Genomic DNA, 24,556 nt, shown 5'->3' with positions numbered 1-24,556 from the left:
CAAATATTCTTATAGCACTGGCTCATATATCGGTCATTATATATTATTCCGACCTCTTACAGTTTTTCGGTATAGTTCATTAACACCCTATATATATATATAATTTAAAATAGCAGGATAAGTGAACGAACGGAAGGAAAATATATCTATAACAATCATTACAGAACAATGCCCTTCCCTGAGGCATGTCAATCGGAAAAATGTTGTCCATGACTTTCATAAATGAATATTAATATTACAGTATTTTTAAAAAAATAACTTTAAAAGAACTTTCTCAAAGGTTTATGTTCAATGTTTAACCCCTAAAGGCAATTAACGGTGTTTTACATGAATTTATAACATATAGTATAACGTCGGTAGATATTCCGTTCGACCTCGTGACCACATACAAGGCTATCTTCTTGCTAACCAGTCTTCTTCATTGCTTTTCACATTTTTTTCTTTCTGAATTGCTGATAAACAAAGAGCAATAATACAGGAAACAGCAGTGGCGTACGCAAAGGCGTGAGTTTCCGTGTTTCGACTCCCTTTCTCAAATTTAACAAGATTCTATGAAAAATTTACATTTATCATATTAAGATGCTTACATAAAAATCTGGAAACGATATGAACATCTTAGCTTCAATCCCTTTGATGAAATTCTACATACCGGTACGTCACTAGACAGTAGTGTTTCGAACTTTTCTCATATTTGCTATATTTCCTTTACAGAGACATTTATTGCTATGTCTCCATGTTGTCTTTAATATTGGTTTTTTACTCAAAATACGTAGTATGCTGTAAAGCAGGTTTTCTCAACCTGGAGGTCGCGGCCCCTAGGGGTTTTCTCGAAAGGGTTTCATAATGGTCGCGAAGATAAATGGAAAAAGAATGAACTGACCAAATTTGGTTTTAATCCATTCGCTTTTAGAGAAGTAACTGTATCCACTATATACAAGAAATGGATTGTACTACTATAGAAATAGATAGATACAGTGAGATCTCCGCAATAGATATATTAAAAATCCCACACAAGCTTATTAGAAACCACAAATTATAAGGGGATCGCTGGTAAGAAGATGTGATAAAATGGGGGTCGCGATAGGAATTAGGTTGAGAACCACTACTGTAGAGTATGCTCTTCCAGCATGCACAACCCTACCCGCTAGTCTAGTGGCTAGTGGGTGTACTTTCGATGCACGGGGTCCTGGGTTCGATTTTTAGTGGGACATTACGTGATTCCGATTCTATCTTAAACTGTAAATTCACATTTCATAGACTCTAGTAGTCTCGATGTTGAAAAGAGATGCCAATTCCAATACGGCGTGAGAAATGAGCATTCGTAAAATTTCCCGAATTTCCGATTGTTAGTTACTTTGTACTTCGTACAAAACAGCGAATTTTCAATAGTCAAGAACTTTGTATCTGTTACAAAACTATCAATTCCCAATAGTCAACTACTTTGGATCAGAAACAAAGTAACGACCCCTCAATAGCGAGCCACCTTCTACCCATTACAAAATAATGAATTCTCGACAGTTAAGCACTTTGTCCCCGTTACAAAATAACAAATTTCCAATAGTTAAGCACTTTGTCCCCGTTACAAAATAACAAATTTCCAATAGTTAAGCACTTCGTTCCCGTTACAAAATAACAAATTTCCAATAGTTAAGCACTTTGTCCCCGTTACAAAATTATCCAGGAAATTTTCGATGACGATCTAACACCGTGAAACAATTGGAATATGTTAGGGGAGGAGATCTCGAATTTATTTATAGAATCTGAAAAATAATGGTAAAGTGGTCGATGTGTTACTCGCATATTAGCCATCTTGTTGACCAGTCTTCACTTGGGTATATCGCCCAAGAGCTTTTAAATATTTGTTGATGCTTGCGCTTAATTCAAATCCGAAAACATTGATATCGCTTAACCATGCCAGTAGACAGTGTTGTTGACTTAACAAATAGCAGTAGTGGTTTGGAACATTCATTTGCAAGTGGCCAATGTAAGTTGTGAGAGTTCATTTTACAATCAGGCAAAGGAGGGGAGGATCGTGAGGTGAAAGAATTAAATGAACTCTGCTAAAGCTAATTAAGAGAATCACGCTAGAAGTTCCAATTTCGTCCGGTAGATGTTAGTCTAATCGTTGGAGAATTTTTTGCTGCCATCTAAAGGCGCGACATGTAACTTCTAATGTTGTACAATTACTGTATACATGTTTGTTTCAGTAGTAGATAATGGGGTATGGGCATCTACCGTTAAAGTCGCCGTTAGCCATGAAGATGTTAACGTATTGACTTCATCCACGTACTCAGACGAGATAATTTCTCTCGCTATTTATTTCAAGAAACACAGTTAAAAAAAAAATCACTCTCGTTCAAGCGTTATCGTCTAGAGCAGAGATGGCCAATTTCTTTAAACTAAGTGGGACCGCGGTGGCTCAGTGGTAGAGCGTTCACCTCTAGTGCTTGGGGTCCCGGGTTCGATCCTAGCCCCCGCCAAGTGAGCCTTGTGGTGGACAAACACCGTGTGCGTGGGTTTTCTCGGGGTTCTCCCGTTTCCTCCCACTTTCTTCATTCCACCATTCCATTCATTACTCATCATCACAGTCTCCTTTAGCCTAACTGGAATAACCGTGGGACGTAAAACTCAAAGATTTCATTTCATTTTCTTTAAAGTAAGGGGCAGCTTCATAGAAATTTCTAAGTGACGAGAGCCGCAACTTCATATTATACTTTACTTCACGTTTGTACTATACACCCTAGCCCAAAAATTGTTAAATTTACAGGTGTCTATTAAAACATCGTCAATCAAAACACAGACAACGAAATACCGACATCGAGTCTTAAAAACCCCTTTTGCTCGAAAAATATCCTTACATTCTCAAGGTTGGATGAAAATATCTTGGATAAGTTCTCAGACATGGAAAAATGGAAAAAAAGTTTTTAGTTGCAAGTAAAAGCAGATACCTGATTTCGATGGTACTGAGGTTTTAAAATATTTAGATCTACAACTTATTATTCACGCTGCAGCGCGAACAGAAATGGTACGCTTAAATGTTTAGGTACCTAACACACAAATAATTAAACAAAATTAAATAAATTAACTAATCTTAACCTTCCATTTATTTCTGTTTTCCGCACCTAAAACATACATTCACTTTGTGTATCAGTCCAAGCCATTATATTTTAACTATTTTTTAAATTTTATGTACCCAATTAAAAATTTAAAAGAAAGTTTTCACTTATTATCTCGAAGGTCGCACGAAAAGACCTCGCGGGCCACACGCGACCCGCGAGCCCGAGGTTGACCGTCCCTGGTCTAGAGTATCAGAGGGAAAAGTTAACAATAGAATGAGGTCCATTTGCGGTCCATTTGCGTATGAGGTCAATTTGCGTATGAGGTCCATTTGCGTGGCCCTAATAAGCATATGCTGGAGTGTACAAGTAACCACAGATTTATGAGTAGACCCCCAAAATAAAACTATTTAGTACGCTATCGATATTGGTGCTCCTCTTTCCCAACTGCTCTTCCTCAATGCTTGGTATCCTACTGGCTCCCTCTCCTCTCCTTGTGTTCTACTAAGGAGGAGAGCAGCAAATGATAGCACAGAGCCAGGGGCGAATCCAGGACCGACTTCTGGGGGAGCGGTGGGCTGTCATACTGCTACTTTTAAGGGCTCCAAACTTTGGGATGGGTTTCATTTATATTTATATATATAAAATAAGAAAGATTCCTCTTCTGGGGGGGAGATCGCCCCGATCGTCCCCTGGATCCGCCCCTGCACAGAGTATTCAGTTCGAAATGACACTTTTATCATTTAACGTCCTTTCTTCAGCGCCGAGGCAATATGAGACGTGGAGGTAAAGCTTAACGTGGGATCCGGACAATATGAGCTTACACTGGGAACTGGACAGTAGTACTGGCACTACTATAAACTAACATGACCTGAAATCGAACCAATATCTTCTTGCTTTAAAGATCAGAGCTTCACCACTTACAACATCATTACACTTAATCACTTTTTTTTTAACAAAAATTAGGATCACGTTTGCGTGCCTAGTAACATTATTATCTCCGTCCGTCCGTCCATTACTTCAAACTAAACCAGGAGCGTCATTTAGGGGGCAGGAGGGGACAATTACCCCTCAAAAGTTTGAGGAATACATATACTTTAATCGGTTGTCTACTACTTTACTAGTACAAAACGTAAAAGTCTTATGTCGGTGGTGCTTTTGCCCCCCCCCCTCAAGTGAAGTCTGAAACGACGCCCCTGAACTAAATTCTTGAATAAAAGCGAATTGTTGAAATCTGTTTTTTGCAACAGACAGCTAAAAAGATTATCTTAGCCGAGTTCATTAATGAAGTCAATCTATTAACATAATGGATAACAGTGACTTAAGACCGACCGTTACTCTACACGGCAACTTTTGGGGGCCGCGGTGGCTCAGTGGTAGAGCGTTCACCTCTAGTGCTTGGGGTCCCGGGTTCGATCCTAGCCCCCGCCAAGTGAGCTTTGTGGTGGACAAACACCGTGTGCGTGGGTTTTCTCGGGGTTCTCCCGTTTCCTCCCACTTTTTTCATTCCACCATTTCATTCATCACTCATCATCACCGTCTCCTTTAGCCTAACCGGCATAACCGTGGGACGTAAAACTTAAAGATTTCATTTCATTTTTTTACGGCAACTCTTGAAAGATTTTTTTTCTTTTTTTTAGTTCTGTTATTTGCAAAAGGTGGCTAGAACAATTATCTCGATTTATTCCCCCCTTTTGCCCTTAAAAGCAGATATTTTTGAAGACGATAGAAGATATACTCATGTATTTTAAAATAATGTGTTTATATGCCTCTCTAACATAAAAGGCTCGAGGGATATCGTAAATCTCTTCTTCTTATGATATACAGGTTAATGAATCTATCATGATTAAAAAAAAAAAAAAAGACAGGAGCCAAATGCTAAATACAACATGTTAAAAAATCATTTCAAGTGGTTCATCCGTTCTTCTGTGATGACAAGACATACAACCTGAATGCCATCATTCTAAAATATTGAACAAAAAATATAGAAATTGCCCATCTTCCCTATTTAATATGAAAATTTCTAAAAACGTGGACATATGCTCACTCGTTTCTAATAAGGATTTTATATAGTACCAAGTTTCATCTCCCTAACATGAGATACTGCATTTTTTTACATGCATTTAAACACCCTCTCCTTCTACACATTTTAACAAAATGCCGGAGCTAGGTGGCGTTTATAAAAATTCATTTCAAACAATTCAACCATTTTTAGTTATGATAGGCAACGTCTTTTTCATTTGTATATTATAGATATAGATTAATAGTGTTTGTGCTGTTTTGTACGTGTAAGTTATTGATATCAAAAATGAGTTTTTGTGTTTAATGTGGTAAAGAACACATAACATCATTTGCCATGTTATCAACAGTCAAACTGTGATTTTTGTCTGTATGATATACCCTACGTTAAATATAATATGTCACACTAGTAACAATTTAAGCTCAAATGTTGAAACATTGTTCAGTTTTATTTCTCAAGAGATTTTCTTTCTTATCCAGCCATTATTTCCAGGAGCGACAAAACTGACTGTAATAATTATCGAGACATTTCTCTTATGACAACATCCTATAAAATCCTTTCAAATATTTTATTAGCAAGATTGATCCCATTCGCAGATGAAATTATTGGAGATTATCAGTGCGGATTTAGACGAAATCGATCAACTATCGACCAAATATTTACCATTCGACAAATACTCGAAAAGTGGAAATGCAATACCCCGATACATCAACTATTTATTGATTTTAGAAAGGTGTACGACTCGGTTAGGATAGAAATATTGTACAACGTTCTTCCAGAACTTGGAATACCGAAAAAGCTAATTAGATTAATTAAGATATATTTAAATGAATTCCAAAGTAAAGTCCGGATAGGAAAATTTTTGTCCACGAGCTTTCACGTCGAGAATGGCCAGAAACAAGGAAATGCTTTGTCACTATTATTATTCAACTTTGTTCTGGAATACGCTATAAGGAAAATCAAAGATAGCAACCAGGGCCTAGAGTTGAACGGCATTCACCAGGTTATGGCATATGCTGATGATGTAAATTTAATAGGGGATGATAGGAGAACAGTAGAAATAAATGCAGAGATCTTATTAAACGCTTGCAGGGACATGGGTTTAGAAGTAAATGCAGAGAAAACTAAATACATGGAAGTGCGTCGGGACCGTAATACGGCAAATTGTGGAGGAGTTAAAATATTAAATAATATTTTTGATAAAGTGGATACTTTCAAATATTTAGGATCAATATTAACAGACGACAATCATATTCACGAAGAAATTAAATGTCGACTAAAAGCAGGATATTCATGTTATTATTCAGTTCAAAATCTTTTGTCGTCACGAATTCTGTCGAGAAATTTGAAGCTTAAAATATATAAAACGATAATCATGCCTCTTTTTCTGTATGGTTGCGAAACATGGTCGCTTACTCTGAGGGAACAACATAGACTGAAAGTATTTGAGAACAAGATCCTGACAAGAATATTCGGACCCAAGAGGAACGGGAATGGGGAATGGCGGAAACTTCATAACGAGGAACTACATAGTTTATACGGTTTACCCAACATTGTTAGGGTCGTCAAGTCTAGGAGGCTTAGGTGGGCAGGTCATGTAATTAGGATGAAAGAAAGTACAAACGCTTTCAAAGTCTTAACTGGAAGACCAATCGGAAAACGATCATTAGGAAGACCTAGGCGCAGACGGGAGGACAATATTAAGATGGATCTCGTAGGAATAGAAATACAAAGTATAAACTGGATCCAGTTTGCTAAGGATAGAAGTCAGTGGAGAGCTTTTGTAAACGCAGCATTGAACCTCCAGGTTCTATAGGCAATAGAGTTAGTTAGTTAGTTTAGTTCAGTCATTATTTTGTTAATAGATTACAAAACATTGGAAACAGATCTTTTGCATGCATTCTTTTTAACATTTTTCCCCAAACATTTTTCTCTACTTTCTCAGTTTTAATTAAATATTTTCCTCAATACTATTTCAGCACTGAGAATTGTTCATGTAATTTACCATTAGCATCTAACTTAAAAAGTGATTCTAATAAAAAGGAAAATTAAACTGAATATAGACAATATCATGTTTAGATTGCTCATCTTGCAAACATTTCTTTGCTATCGGCATCGTACACTCTAATTTCTTGATAAATTATTTGCTAGTGCTGCAACTTATATCACTTTGGTCACGAATTTTATCCATGTCGCCCGAGTTGGGGATTGCTTTTCAGAGCTGGCCTCACTCGAATAGATCCAGTAACCCAAACAAACTTAACTATCCGCACAGACCCGATGGTCAGGAAGTAAACGAAATGCACCTCTAAAGCATTTTATAGGATAAATAATATTCACTATTCTATCTCAAATATCCACATGTTTGATTCCTACTGTGTCTGGTTTTGCGTTGTCGAAAAGCACACCTTCACAGACACTTAACACTGTATGCCCCTTTGAAGCCAAGTGGCCTAACCCGTGTGCATTCTGTATATGTGGTTCTGGGTTCAATTTCCGGTTGGGGTAATTTACCTCAATATATACGCGAGTAGTAGTTCGTATCTCACTTTCTCGCGTCTCATATAGTCTTGCTACTGAAAGGAAATGTTAAAACTTAATTTTTTTCATTCAATCAATTGCTTGATAACCAGGGCTATCAGATGTCCATACTTTGTACGAATTGTTTGTATTTTAATACGTGTCCGTATTCGTATCGTACTCTTAAAGAAGTAACAATATATCCCATGGGTACCCGCAGCGGGAGGCGAGGAGGAAATAGGGGCAATTGCCTCCTCAGGATGTTCAAGAATGTTTGGCTTCTTTGAAATTCATGTGAAAACATATTATAGAGTTGTTTACTCACCTGTTTTGTAATAATTTTCTACATGAAGTATTATATACTTCAAGATGTGTATATTCACGGCTTTCCTTCTGTGTTGTGGCCTCAAGTAGCGTAGTCGCTAACGCTGTCGTCATCGGTGCGAGCGGTCCCGGGTTCGATTCCCGGTGGGGGCACTCAGTCGAAAAATGTAGAAGTTTTTCAGGCCAGCGATCCTGAGTGAGGTTGGCATACAGACAAAATCTCGCTACCGAAACGTCGCCGCCCAAAACCCCGAGGCCCAAAACCTCGTGGGACAAAATCTCGCCTAGTCAAAACCTCGCCGTCCAACACCTCGCGGACCAAAATCTCGCTTGGCCAAAACTTGCGGAATGAAACATTTCCTTAAAGTTTAACCAATGAGTTTCTTAATATGGAATTCCATGTTATAAATAATAATAATAATAATAATAATAATAATAATAATAATAATAATAATAATAATAATAATAATAATAATAATAATAATAATAAGGTACCAAACATCGTATGCGTGGGTTTTCTCTGGGTATTCCCGTTTTCTCCCACTTTCTTCATTCCATCATTTCCTTTACCCTGATCATCTACGTCTCCTTTAATCTACAGGACATAATCGTGGGACGTAAAAACTCACATATTATTTCATACTTTCATGATTTTGTTAGAATTTCTTAAGGTCACCGTCAAAGTAAAATAAAATCCATTCCAGGCTATGTTGAAAATTTGATCGAGACCGGTCGGATGATTCAAGAGTTATTAAGTCACAAACGCAGCCACTTTCATTTTTATGTATTTCTATATATCTCCCCCTTCCCGTCAAAGTGAAATGATAAAAACTATTCCATGCACACCAGTGAATGCCAGGATGGTATCTAACGTACAGGTCCCAAGCCGCTTCCTTCCTTCTCCAATCCTTCTATGATTCCCTTCCTCGAATAGTGTGATGGCCGAGGGAGGGGCTAGCATGGCTTTAGATGCCGAAATCCCACACATCTAAATCCTAATCCTTTGATTACGTGTTATTCTTTTGCTTCCCTTGAAGAAAACCCTGCAGGCGTTTCTGATATATCTGAATTTTTGTTTGGACTTGGAAAACAAATTAATTAGTTGCTATTTCTTTATCACTGCGCCTACACTCTCCCACCCTTAAAAAAACGGAAATTTTGTAGTTTTTTAGTTTAAAGATACGTAAAAATGCACAAAGAGACAGTGGTCTCTGTGAGAGAACCGCAGCGTCCTGTGGGCTGAGTTTACAAATGGTGCAGAGAAGCGAGGACGAGGAGAAAAAGTGTATTAGTGGCACTAGAAATACGTTATTTCGATCCTCGGACAAGAAGCATCGCCTTGAAAAGTCCATCACATATAGGCCCTATACAGAATAGAGTTGAGGCCCCCTTACCTCCCATGAGTTTTCCACTGCTTAATACATTTTAAAAAACATAACATGCAATGAACTAAATATCATTTAAGATTATAAAAGAAGAAGAAGAAGAAAAAAGGACTTAAGTGGTATATGTGTTTAAATAGTAATATAAACTAGGGATGGCCTTTTTCGAAAAATCTGTTTTTCGATTTTCGGAAATTTAATTTTTCGTTTTTTCGTTTTTCGTTTTTCGAAAAGTTTTTCGTTTTTCGTTTTTCGTTTTTCGTTTTTCGTTTTTCGTTTTTCGATTTATCGCAAAATTTTTCGCTTTTCGTTTTTTCGAAAGATTTTTCGTTTCTCGAAAATTTTCGGAATTCGTGGAATGATAATGTGGGAGGAAATGGGAGTACCTCGAAAAAACACACGGACACGATGTTGTCTGCCACGAACTTACTTGACTTGGGATCAAATGCACAAAAGATAAGCGTTCTAACACTGAGCTACCGTGTCCCCTTGGATTTGGATTTAATGAAAGGATAGTGTATAATGTCTACTATTGACGAAACTCATTCAATAACGACCAAAATTAGTATGGTTATGGACTGCGATGTATTTAGTATACACGTTAAATATTATGGTGTTTGGGACTTTGGTTCCAGAGTTATTCCTAATTAAATTTGTGTTTTAAATTAATGATAACAAGAAATTTCACTAAGATGCATGATCTTGATCTTGACGAAAGTTGGTAGGATCGTAAATATAGACAAGCTTGGTATGCATGGAACCTCAGTGTAAAATATTATGGTGTACAGACTTTTTGTTCCTGAGTTATTAGCTATCAATGTTAGGTTTGGAATCAGTGAAATCAAGAAATTTCATTAAGGCGCGAAAGATGGAACTCATCCAATTTTTACCAAACTTTGCAAGGTGGTAGATCTTGATGAGCTTAGTAACTATAAAGGTAACCAAGAAAGATCTGTCGCTTTTTCACCCAACACCTCCAAACATCGATATGTAACCTAAGACATACCTGGAAGATCAAAAATAATCTCCATCAGCATCGACGACCTTCTGCCAACGTTTTGGAAGGCCATGCATTCCATCGCGGTAGAACTTGGTGGGCTGTGAAGCGAAGAAGGTATCAAGTGTATTTTGCACCTCTACTAGGGATTTGAACTAGCGTCCTCTAAGCTGATTGTCCAAGGAATGGAACAGGTGATAATCAGACGGTACAATGTCCGGGGAGTATGGCAGATGAAATAATGTTTCCCATCCAAAGTGTAGAATGGTGTCCCGGGTATCCTAGCCACGTGGGGCTTAGCGTTGTCCTGTAACAGGAGGACCCCTTTGCGATTCAGAAGTGCTGGTTCTAGAGTCTTGAGTTTTTTTCTTGAACACAGCTCAACTGCTGACAGTACACAGTTGCATTGATGCTCTGACTAGCTGTAGCAGTATTTTTTTCTCAAAATACTGTCCAGAAAATTTGGACTTGAACTTAGTAAAATCAAGAAATTTCATTAAAACGCGTTAAACTCATCCGATATTGGCCAAAGTTGATATGGTCATAGACTTTAACGAGTCTGGTATGCGTGCGAGCTCAGCACGAAATATTGTCATACACAGACCTTTCGCTCTCGGTTCTTGGGGGATATAAATTAGAAATAATAATTCACAAAGGTAAACAGTGTAAAATTTATATTTTACAGAATATTAAAAAATAAGTATTTTCTAATAGTGATTATTAATGTTATCGACAATATGGCATTACTGCTGTATCGCCGGACCAATTTGAAAATCGAAAAAAATGGAGCAAAACATACTGTATTCGGTTATATTTGGTTTGATTACATTAAGTTACGTTAGATTATGTTATTAGGTACGAAGTTTTACTATATGGATCCATAGTATAAGTAGTAGTAGGAGTAGGAGTAGCAGTAATAGTAGGAGGAGGAGTAGGGGTAGTAGTAGTAGTAGTAGTAGTAGTAGTAGTAGTAGGAACGGCTTAGAAGCCCCGCATGGGTTGGTTGGGTTCTATTCTCGACATGAAATGGGCAAATTAAAGATTTGCCCAAATTTTTCTGTACACTTTACAATCTATGGATCCGTATAGTAATACAAGTGTACCTTTCCGCGAAATAGTCCATCCGCCTCCACATACAGTGCCGCTTACAACATCAAAAACTACCAGCAAATACAATCACTTTCTGAGCTTTTACTATTCCCCTTACCTGACTTTCAATCACTATTCCTCATAAACTTAAATAAATTCTCCAATTGACCCGGTAAATTTCCTGAAATTGGTCCGGCGATACAGCAGTTGACCCGACAATATATTTTATACTGTAAAAAAAAGACTAACAAATTACCAAATAGAAGGATCCTGTATAACTGATCGTGATAGTATCAGACAACTCTGTAATGAATTGACTTTTAACAATTGATTTTAACAAAATATGAAACATGAAGTGATTATACGTACTGATATTGATTCTAAAGACTTCTCACTAAGATCCCCCATTCATTTCTCTTATTTTCTATAACTAATTAAGTCAGTATCAAAAACAATTTGATTGCTTTCAAAAATAGGCAATTTAGTACTAACATAATACTATTGAATGGTTTATTTGTTCTAAAGATGTTTTATATACAGTAAGAAACAAAGAACTAAGTATCTGACTATGAAGTCAGAATGCCAGTAAATTTCTACCACAGGATAAAACTTGGAGATAGTCTATTGCCAAGGTACTGAATTCATGCTTCTCGCTAACTATTACCATGCTTGCTTTATGGTGATCAATACTGAAACCAGGAGTTGTGATCAGGGGCGGATCCAGGACGGACTTCTGGGGTTGGTGGCGGTGGGTTGTAATACTGCTACTTAGAGCTGCTTTTAAGAGCTCCAGACTCTGGGATGGGTTTTATTTATATATAAAATAAGAAAGTGTCCTCTTCGGGGGGGGGGGGACGCCCCTGGTTGTAGTATATTTTTCCTACTTTCTGTTTTTGTAGAGAAACAAGTGAGTTTCGTTTCACAGTGTAAAACTGCGGTAGACTTCCAATCTATACGAATTGAATACTCAAACTTCAGTACAACAAGTAGCATAACTAAAACTCCTGGTTGGAGTAGATTAATAAGATCAAAGATAGAATCTGTTCCTCGGATGCTGAATCCTTATCAAAAAGTTGTTTATAGCTATCACTTATCGTATTTGTTCTATGGCGATAAAGATTAAAAGCAGGAACGGTTAATTTGAACCACTTCCGGCTTTAATAGAGGGTTAAGGGAGGAGATGGAATCTATCCTTAGGACGCTGAATCGATTTCAGAGAAATCTCTTCTCGATATCTTTTATAGTTTTTGCTCTATGAATATAAGTATTGGGACCGAAAGTAGTAGTGAATTTCAAGCATTTCCGGTTACAAAAGAGTGAAGCAGGTTATGACGATATGTTCTCTTAAAACCCTAAATTGATTCCAGAAAATTGCTTGTCGCTACCTATTACAGTTTTTGTTTTATCGCGACAAGTGTTAAACCGGTTAATGAAGAAGGTGGAATCTATTCTTGGGATGCTGGATTGATTTTTTTAAAAATGCATCTCGATATCTCACCGATTTTGCTCTATGAAAATTAATATTACCTATAAAATCAAAAATAGTAATAAACTTCAACCATTTTTGCCCTTGTGGAGTATCGCGGATTGTAATGGTATTTCCTCTTGAATCGATTGTAAGTGAACCACTTGTCGCTATCTATTACCAATTTTGTTCTGTGGTGATAAATGTTGAAGCTTGTAATCGTTAATTTGAACCACTTCTGGTGTGAATAGAGATCAAGGGAGAAGGTAGAGCCTATTCTTAGAACGCTTCGTCGATCGCGAAAAACCGCATCACGATTTCTCTAAGTTTTTGCTCAGTATTGAAACTTATAAAAATCAGTATTGAAACCAAAGTACTAGTAAATTCAGCCCCTTTCGGTTTCGATAGTATTGTGGGTTGAGACGATATACAGCTTATATGCTCTTGATACGTTATATCGATTAGACAAAAAAAAAAAAAAAAAAAAAAAAAAACTTGTGGCTATCTATTACTATTTTTGTTCTATATTAATCAACGTTGAAACCGAAAATGTTATTTTAAACAACTTCCGATCTGAATAGAGGATTAATGGAAAAGATAGATCTATTTCTTGGTAGCTGAATCAATTGCAAAATTGTACATCTCGATATCCCCTAATTCAGTATTGAAACCGGAAATAATAGTAAATATAAACAATTTCTGGTTTTGATTGAATGTTGTAGATAGTTGTACGTTGTCTTAAGACGCTAAATTGTTTGCAACAAATCGCCTCTCGCTATCTATTACTCTTTTCGTTCTATAGCGATAAAAATTGAAACCAAAAAAGGGTATTTGAACCATTTACGGTTTGAATGGAGGGTTAATGGAGGAGATCAAACCTATTTTAGGGGCTCTAAATCGACTGCAAGAAACGACTTCTCAATATCTGTTAGTTTTTGCTCTGACACCTGTCAACAGACAGACGGACAAAGCCATTCTAAGGACTTCCAACACTTATGCATAGCTTAATATGCAAGTGCGATAAGGGCGTACAATGAATATATTCTTGGGACATTGCATTGGTTGTGGAAAACAGCGTCTTTCTATATATACCGTTTGTGTTCTGTGGCAGAAAGCAATAGATCTCTACCACTTCTGGATTAAATAAAAGTCAAATTCATTAGATGAAGCTATTCGTGTTGCAAACATATGCTTCTCGCTATTTCTTACCGCTCTTGCTCTGATGCTAGCCGACAGACGAACAGATGGATAGACAGACAGATGAACATAGCCGTTCTATAAGACTTCCTATACGTATGCATAATATAGTATAGTTTGGAAGTAGTAACAAATGAAATGAATTCAGTTTGTTTTACGAAAATTATCCGTTTTTCGTTTTTCGAAAAAATTTTCGTTTTTCGTTTTCTCGAAAAATTTTTCGTTTTCGAAAAATTCATTTTTCGAAAAAATGTGGCCATCCCTAATATAAACTGATTAATTTAGCTGCTCTAACTTTCAGGATAACTTACTAATTTTATAATAGACTGTACCGATCGACTGGACTGATACCGACACCAACGGGAAAAAGTCCAATCTAAATTTAACAAATACTTAACATACAAGAGAACTGGACTCTATACCCATCTTCGTGGGCCGCGGTGGCTCAGTGGTAGAGCGTTAACCTCTGGTGCTTGGGGTCCCGGGTTCGATCCCAGCCCCCGCCAAGTGAACTTTGTGGTGGACAAACGCCGTGTGCGTGGATTTTCTCGGGGTTCTTCCGTTTCCTCCCACTTAATTCATTCCACCATTTCATTCATTTCTCATTATCACCGTCTCCTTTAGCCTAACCGGCAGAACCGTGGGACGTAAAACTCAAAGATTTCATTTCATTTTCATTTTTTCTATACCCATCTTTTGAAAACTACTTTAATAGACAACTTATGTATCCCTGCACTTGAACAAAGGCGTAATGTGATAGATAGACTTGATATTTCTCCATAAAATAATACAAAACGAGTTTAAAGCTGTATGGATCTGTTGTCGACACTAAATTCCATGTCCGGACACTTAAAGGTCGTGTGGACAACTCTGACCTATTCTTTGTAAAATAAATAAATAAAAAATAAAAAAAAGGCCAGGGCTAACATATTGGTCACCAATCTGAAGAACATGCTCTTCTTATAACAAAACATGTATCGAACAAAAAGAAATGTATATCTGTATTATGAAACATAATATGTTTAAGAAAATTATGTTGTAACACACCAACACTGCAATTGGGTTTATACGTGTTGTGTTGTTCACAAATAAATAAAGTTTTAATAGGCCTATCAATGTTAATCTTACTGTACATAAATGTACTGTAGTAGTTATAGTTTTCTTTTAATTAAATGATTTCAACAATTTTTAGTAAATATAAAGTGTTTGTATGTTTAGTAACCCTATTAATTACACATTGGTTGAGCTGCAGCTCTTCGTTCAGAGTTTGAATTTCTATCTCTGAATAGTAATTCACACAAACTTAAAATATGAATTTTCAAGTACAAAAAGAGCTTACTATAGTAGTTTTGAAAGCGTACTTACCCCAAGGCAACATTAAAACTTATAAAAGTAATTTGAAGTCTGAAGGAAGCGATAAATGTGTGAATACACAAACACATATCCGCTACAAAAACGTCACAAGGTCCGTCTTCAGTCAACTCGTGGATCATCGAGTCACGGGCAAAGGACTGCAGTGGTTCGCTCAACATTATCAGATCGGAAGGCTTTGTTAAGTGTGTCACACAAAGTCAACAACAAGTATTTTCCATCGCAGTTTGTACATAGAATTTTCGGGTAGAAACATAAAACATATGTAAACAGACAGTAGTTGTGAGTGATAAAAATGGTTTGTTATAGATTGTTATGAGGAACATGGTTTAGTATATTAGCCTTCGTTTAACGCTGTTTGTGTGGTGTTACCTAATAAATGTCATTAGAGTATGACGATTCTTCCCCTGACTGAATGGCCCTTTTGACTTCTACACAGAACGCATTACCTCATTGAGACACAGTGCTCAAGGTTACCAGAACCTTACTCATTCAATCATATCGAAAGAAATGTTTTCTTTATGTTCTGCTTCTCAAAACATAACTCTGTTTCAATAAAAGCAACATCTACGCAACACTAAACAAAAATAGACTTATATTTAGCTACTCAAATGATTATTTTCCATTCACAGTACTTAAAATTACAACCAGGGAGCTTTCTGTGGATTCAAATCTTGATTCTGGTGCACTTAATTTCTCCCCGCAAAAACAATCTGGTAGAACAAACATACTGAACAATTATGAATCAAGTGCATACCGGTTACCACCTGACAAGCGTGACCAACGTTGATACGTCATCTTTTCAGTAAGTCAGTCACGCTATATACAAACAGGAAACTCCATAAATATAATTTGTTTTGAATATTCCATTGAAAACCATGAAAGACAAAACTGTTGGTAAATCGTGCATTATATTATTAAACTAGAAATGTCGGTGTGTGTATATCAAAGTACCAGGTGTTTCAAAAAGAAAGAATATATTTTACTTTTCATACAAACTATGTATACAAGACAGAACCACATCTTGCGCATTGGGAAAGTCCAAAGTTTAGCGCATGGTCCATTAGGTCGCATTAATTAAACACCGAGAATCCTTTATAGCGGGACAAACATCAAAATAGTGATTGATTCCTTGTCACACACGATTCTTGGAGTCTCGACATTTGTCTTTTAACGTGCGTAGACGATCAAGTGCTTTTACACTTGCAAATGTATCCTACTTCCACGATATTTTAACTGTCGCTCGTAAATTAGCTTATGACAAGGCGGCTGTTTGTCGAAGTGTCGGCGGAAAACTCGTTGTACTTTAACAATCGACTCACACTTGGCAAATTGAGATCACAAAATGACTTTTGTTGTTGTGACGGTGTCGCCATTTTATTAAAGATGACAACAGCGCTCGGTGGCGGTGGTTTTAAACTTTGGACTTTCCTATATGCAGTATGAAATAAGCTTTTGAAATCTGCTCTTTCTTTTTGAAAAGCAATGTTTACTGAAAATTCTGCAATACTGACTTTATTGTATATGATTATTTGATAAACGAGGGTAAAAAAGTGTAAGGGGCTCGAAGAAAGAACAGTGATGCCAATTCCCCAGTGATGCCAGTGATCCCATATTATGGTATGTTTGGACACTAATTTCTTTGGATAGGGATAAAGGGAATTCTCGTCAAAATTGGTACATAATGGGATTTTTCATACACTAATTTCATTGACGCCAACAAAAATGCCTATGATCGGAAAATAGGCTGTACTGACGTTTGCATACAGTGAAATAGAAATGTTGATGGAAAGTGGATGTTGGTGTAGAACTGATTTGTGCAATAACTAGTGGTTTAAAAAAAAGAAAAAGAAAAACAAGCATCAAGAAATGCATATTGTAAAACGAAATAACTGGAGAACGAAGTTTGCCTAGTTTTATTACGTTCACTAAAAGATTATGGCAGAAATACGTAAATAATAATAATAATAATAATAATAAGTGGATACTTTCAAATATTTAGGATCAATATTAACAGACGAAAATCATATTCACGAAGAAATTAAATGTCGACTAAAAGCAGGGAATTCGTGTTACTACTCGGTTCAAAATCTCTTGTCGTCGCGAATTCTGTCGAGGAATTTGAAGCTTAAAATATATAAAACGATAATCATGCCTGTTGTTCTGTATGGTTGCGAAACATGGTCGCTTACTGAGAGGGAAGAACATAGACTGAAAGTATTTGAGAACAGGATCCTGAGAAGAATATTCGGACCCAAGGGGAACGAGAATGGGGAATGGCGGAAGCTTCATAACGAGGAACTACATAGTTTATACGGTTTACCCAACATTGTTAGGATCGTCAAGTCTAGGAGGCTTAGGTGGGCAGGTCATGTAGCTAGAATGGAAGAAAGTAGAAACGCTTTCAAAGTCTTGACTGGTAGACCCATAGGAAAACGACCATTAGGAAGACCTAGGCGCAGATGGGAGGATAATATTAAGATGGATCTCACAGAGATAGGAATACAAAGTAGAAACTGGATGCAATTAGCTAAGGATAGAAATCAGTGGAGAGCTTTTGTGAACGCGGCATTGAACCTCCGGGTTCCATAGGCCATAGAGTTAGTTAGTTAGTTTTAATAATAATAATAATAATAATAATAATAATAATAATAATAATAATAATAATAATAATAATAATGTTATGCAACAAAATGTACTTTTTTCTATCAACGTTTTCAATACTCTCTTTCAATTACTTTATAAATTTAGAATATTAGAATTTACGAATAATTTACTCAAATGTTGAAGAAAATAAGTGACATACAATAGTTTTAATTTTCCTGTTATATATATATATATATATATATATATATATATATATATATATATATATATATATATATATATATATATATATATATATATATATATGTGTGTGTGTGTGTGTGTGTGTGTGTGTGTGTGTGTAATTAGTATAAAATCAAAGATCAAAGTTAAAATTTCTGCATTTCAAAATGAAATTTTATAAAGTTCCAGGTTGACGTAACTGACCAAGAAGCATAGTCACGTTTCAAAGTCTTGAGCACCTATTACTTTCCTTTGTAAAACATACATATACAGGGTGTTAATGAACTACATCGTCAGACTGTAAGAGGTGATTCCTCACATAAAAATAAGATAAAAGTCCATATGGACCTATGGCGAAAAGTGCATAGTTTCAGAGTTAGGGCTGTCCAAAATCGCGAAAGAGCAACATTTCAATAGGTCCTATTTCGAATTCCAGAAACTGTGAGTGGTGGTTCTTATCAGCGTAAAAGAGGCCACGCATATACAATACAAAACTGCATATTTCATAAATTGTCAATAGGTGTAGAGTGTATTCCCTACAGGGTGTAATTCTCAGATATGTTTTCAATAGAGTTTTCAGATATCACCTGATTTCAAAGTGGTCCAAAGTAGGCAGGAGGTAAGCCTTGACAACAATGGACATCCAATGCTTTGGAGGGAAGGCAGAAGTGTTAGAAACCGGCATCTCCATGTTTCTTTGTGTTCGGAATAACGTGTGATGATGTGTATTTCACCACAGTGTATTTCACGTATTCTTTACTTATAAGTGTGAAAGAAAACATCGCACCATGCGTTTCCCCGAGTACGAGAGACCGTGCTGCTGACGATCCTTAACATTTCTGACATCACGCCACTGAATTCCGTGTTCACTGCTATCAGGGCTTATCGTTTGCCTGCTTTGGACGAATCATAAAGTCAGAGCATATCTCAAAATTCGGTTGATGGCATGTCTGGGAATTTCACCCTGCAGGGAACACTCTGCACATCCATTGAACATTAATGAAATATGCATTTTTGGATTGCGTGTGCGTGACTTCCTTTAAGCTGATAAGGACCACCATCCAGTGTCTCTAGAATTCGAAACAGGGCTATTTGAAATTTGGCTTTTTTGAGATTTTGGACAGTTCTAGCTCTGAAACTATGCACTTTTCGCCATAGGTCCATATGGACTTTTTCTCTTATTTTTATGTGAGGAATCACCTCTTAAAGTTTGTCGGTATAATTCATTAAAACCCTTTTTATCTATTTTTATCTATTTTTTTTCGTATGCGAGCAAGAGTTCAGTAGATCAAACAATATAGCCTACGTCTAATTCACTATAAGAACGGAAGCTGAACCTTTCTTTCCAAAAAAAAATAAGAGATAGTATGCCAGCTAACCATTTGCCTAGCTAAGATAGCTTTTTAAAATTATTATAAAATTACCGAAATTTCAGTCACTCTGTCCAGATTCATGGTGTAAAGGGTAGGGGTTTAAATTGTTCTTAAGGTTACAACTGCATCAGTAAAAACAACTGGTTGAAGTTGGAGGAAGCAGTAAGTATTTCTTTAACACAATCATTCTCATTATTTTCATCTTCAAAGATATTGAAGTTGTACGTTATCTTTAAATGCAATTATCTTGATCAAATTTTCTACATAGATGAGGTTCATACCTGGGATTTTTTTTTTTCATCATTTCACTTTGACAGAGCAACGTTGGGGAGCGAGAGGAGGGGAAGATGTATAACAATCAATACATATATAAATAAAAGCGACTATGTTCGTGAGTTAATAACTCCTAAACCACCCGATGAATCTCAATCAAATTTTCAAAATAGATGACGTTCAAATCTGGAAAGTTTTTTTTTTTATCATTTCACTTTGACGGTAGGTCTTAGGGGAGGGGGAGGAGAGGAGGGGAAATATATGAAAATGAATTAAACTTAATAATTCTTAAACAACACGACCAATCTCAATCAAATTTTCAACATAGATGAGGTTCGGGCCTGCAAAGCCCCATCTTTTCACTATGACCTAGGGGAGGGGGATGGGAGGGAAAGATACAAATACAAAAATAAAAAATAATTAATAACTCTTGAAACACCAGGCCGATCTCAATCAAATATTCAGCATAGATGAGGTTCGGTCCTGGGATGGTTTTTATCATATTACTTTGACTATAGAACTTAGGGGAGGGGAAGGAGAGGGGAGATGTATAAAATTTAACTCTCGAAGCACCAGACCGATTTCGATCAAATTTTCAGCATAGATGAAGTTCTGCCCTGTGATGATTTTTATTATTTTACTTAGGGAAGGAGGGATATTAAAAATGAAAGTAACTATCTTTCTTATTTTGTCACTCTTTAACCACATGACCAATCACGATGAAATTTGTGCCATAGATGGGATTCAGACCTGAGGTAGAGTTGTCATATCACTTTGACGAAGCAAACAAAAGGAGGCGAGGGGAGGAAGATTTATAAATGATCGAAAATGACCGATATTAGTGTCGAATCTATAGGTTTTGGGGGTGCTGAGATACACAGTGACACTTCCGATGCTTATTAAATTCAGATTCAGCACTGGAACTTAACGTGGCGGCACTGGCGCCAAGTCTCACAGATCCGTGCCACCTGTTTTTGTAGCCTGTTACTAATAACTGGCCATTGGTTTTGATTGGGGTTCGAATTGAAAATTTCTATTTTCCAATGGACACTTCTGAACATGATTTATTACTTTGTGATAAAATAAAATTATCAACGAAAAATTTAAACAAAAATTTAAAATTTAACAAATGGGTCTGTGAGACTAGGCGCCAGTGTCGCCGGGTTAAGAGTCTTCATCCCGGCGAAATTAAAATACCGCTAATTTTACAGTAATTATGTGATATCTTCAAATAGATAAAAGATAATTGAAATATGTAACAAGAGCGCCCTAGACAATATTATTTTGCGTGAGATACCGTTATCACAAGTCACCTAGTGGCTTTCCGTTTTCAGCTGTTTAGAAACGCGAAAATAAATGCCAATTTTCAAAATGGCTCGAAATCGAAAGCAGATAAGTGAGTCATGATAACGGTTTCTCATGTAAAATGATATTGTCTAGGGCGCTCTTATTCCACATTTTGATTATCTTTTATCTATTTGAAGACATCACACAATTAATGTAAAATTAGCGGTATTTTAATTTCGCCGGGATGAAGACTCTTAAGGAAGAGGGAGGAAGTAGATATATAAAAATGGTCGAAAGTGGCCAATATCAGTGTCGAAACCATGGTTTTCGGGGTCGCTAAGATCAACAGTGACACTTCCGATGCCTCGCAAAATGTAAGAGGGCTAGGGAGATATATAAAATAATCGAAAATGAACTATATTAGTGCCAAATCTATAGTTTTCGGGGTCGTGAGATGAGCAGTGAAACTTTTGATGCCGGTTAAATCCAAATTCAGACCTGGAACTTGGGGGAGGAGGAAGGATTTATATATAAATGATCGAAATTACCAACATCAATGTCGAATCGAATCTATAGCTTTCGGGATCGGTGTGAAGAACAGTGACATTCACAATGCCGTTTAAATCTAAATTCAGCCTCGCCACTTGGGGGAAAGGAGGGAAGAGAAATATAAAACTTATCGAAAATGACCGGTATCAGAGAGCGCTTTAGTAATAGTAGAGAGTGACCGATTAATCTAACATATTGCAATTTTGTCTTAATTTAACCCAGCAAAGCGAGTAATTTATGCTAGTTTATTATAAAAACCAAGTTGCTGGAATTAATGAAATGTTAAAATGGAGTAACGGACGAATGTGTGTATATACTTGTCTCAAAATAAGTTTTTACAATTTAGATTTTACCACCAAAAGATTGTAGTAATGTTACAGAATAGGGGTGGTATCTAGCTGATAACATACCATGGAGCTACAGAAGATAATAGATTTGTCACTTTTTTCTTTGCTATATATTAAAAGTGGTTTATAGAAGTCATTATTTTGAATAGATAGATGTAAACAAATAAGGAATTCGAATAAAATTGTTTTTCAGAAAATAAGTTACTACTCGCTCGAAAGTATGCTTAATAATTACCACAAGATAATCCTGTTTCTTCATATACTTACGAGGCACAGTGAAGTCAGTTCGGGACTTTTTCTTATAGGCTTAAAATCAAACTCCAGAGTGAAGGTAGTGCATGCAGTAGGAACTGGCAACTGTGTCCTGTTCCAATAGGAAACGCTCATTTTGCGTACCAGTCCGAAAACCGTTATTCAAGATGGCGTACAACACTTCGAACGTATAGATGAAGCAACTTGTAATAAAGAAGTTTTTATTGAAGAAGGAGAAGGAGCTGAACTTTAGAGAAGATTCCAGTCACAATATGGCCATGAGTAACACATCTGAATGGTGCAAGCGCTTCTGTCACTGACTATCAGTGCATTTTTTAAGAAATCGCTACTGGGTATCCAGGCACAAAAGGGCCCTTGACACACACAGCAAAATTTAAACGTAGAGATTCTATAAAGTGCAGTTTAGTATAAAGTACACTTTTGAAACAATGACATTAAAAAATGACGTTTTTGGCAGACTACTGTCAACTGTTTCATTTCCGATTCAACACATCGCCATTAATACAGGAGAGGACATTTCCTTTTTTACATTCTGGCTCAGATCCGCCTTCAAGTCGGTACTTAAAGATAAAACCGTACTGTGCTATTATAATTGGAAATTTTCCTTCATTTATTTATTTATTTTTATGCCCATATTTTGAAGTTGGACATAGAAAAAAATAAATAAATAAATAAAAAGCATGACTGGTACAGATCGAGAGGATACAAAACAAACAATGCAAGACACAAACTACTGAACAAGAAAATAACAATACGTGAACTTGACTAAACATTTCCCGAACGAAATCATTTTGTGTGTATACGTCCATAAGCGCCGACTTGAAGAAGATATTTGGGGGACCAAACAATGAATAAATATATAATTATATTCAGCCGTTTTCTATCAACTGCTTGATAAAGACCCCCTTCCCCCCTTGATCTCGGTCCGATGCATCCGCTCCGCTGCGAAATTCATGAGCTAAGTCAAATTTTTCTTAAGGCATTAAAAACAAATTCAATTTCAAATTCTGGGAACTTCGCTGCACGACATTGATCTTCACTTGTCATATCAGTGTTGCCATAGTGTTGGTTGAAGCTTCAGTGCTCTATTAAACACCGTTTTGAAAACGGCACTTTCTATCGAATAAGAAGGCTGTTCCTAATATTGAATTAAAGGTAACACGAAATTTACGACAGAAATTCTTGCTCCTCTTTGTTAATTCTTCCTCAACTGTATTATATTGGTGGGGGCAAAGGTGCCCTGCCCCCCAAACTCGGCGCCTATGTATACGTCAGTGCATATTTTAAAATATTTTCACTAGGTGACATTGGACTTTTGCATCATGATATGGGATATTAAATTAAAGGTCTTCGTAAGGGCCCGCTACACGCTAACATTTTGTGTCAAACATTCAAGTCATATCACCTAGAAGGAACATGTAACCAGTGAATGCCACACTTAGTCCCATACTTTTTGCAATATATTTTATAAAATATGCATCAGAAGACACGGAAAATATGGTGGATTTAAGCATCGTCAATGATATGTTATCTAACTGGGATCCCCTTAACGAAGTTTTAACTAACTTTATCAAATCTTAGTGTAAAGATGACCGACAATATAAAATACCAAAAGTAACCACGATGGGCCAAAACAAATGCTGAAAAAGAAGTAAAGATTAAAACAATTTTTCGCACATAAATTCAAATATTTTATTTACCAAATGAAAATTTCGAAATTACATATAATAAAACGAACAAAAACGTGTCGTAAGCTAAAGATAAGTAAAAATTGCATTTCATAAAAATTACTAAATATTCAAATAGCAAGTTGTTTTCTTCTGTTATCTTTTCTCAGAGAATATTCAAAAGGTATATAAGCCAAGCGTCATTTGGACCATTACATGTGAGAATTCGGCTTCAACCTTTCTACCTCTTTAGTCGTCTCTTAACTTTCTCTGTATTAGAGTAGAATGAAAGTGCTAGCATCTCGAGGTAGACAAATGAGTAGGCGAAACGAAAGAATACCTGAAATTTCAAGAATAAAGCTCTCCAATTTTATACCTATTCACAGAACACAAGCTAATACAAATAGTCACAAAAGCAAAGCAGCTTGAAGTAATCCAATTAATTTATTGTTGAAGTACTCTTTCAGCAATTTAACGATTTACGAAGTGCACTAGGTATCCAAACTGCTGGACCTGGGTATCCGAGTGATGGGCCTA

The 24,556-nt window shown here is 36.4% G+C and overlaps 1 protein-coding gene across 1 annotated transcript in view; it reads right to left on the bottom strand.

Annotated features, from left to right (window-relative positions):
• The window catches only part of LOC145688820 (UNC93-like protein), a 35,128-nt gene extending 19,315 nt beyond the window's left edge, over positions 1-15,813 (bottom strand). Inside the window, exon 1 of the mRNA XM_081762992.1 lies at positions 15,416-15,813. The gene's annotated coding sequence lies outside the window, so the exon portion shown is untranslated. The remainder of the gene's footprint in view (positions 1-15,415) is intronic.
• Between the last annotated feature and the right edge of the window lie 8,743 nt (positions 15,814-24,556).

This window comes from Thermobia domestica, chromosome 7 (genome assembly GCF_964235325.1).
Source record: "Thermobia domestica chromosome 7, izTheDome1.hap1.1, whole genome shotgun sequence".
NCBI classification, from domain to species: Eukaryota; Metazoa; Arthropoda; class Insecta; order Zygentoma; family Lepismatidae; genus Thermobia; species Thermobia domestica.
The sequence above is the reverse complement of the archived record's forward strand: the minus strand, read 5'-3'. Positions and strand labels throughout refer to the sequence as shown.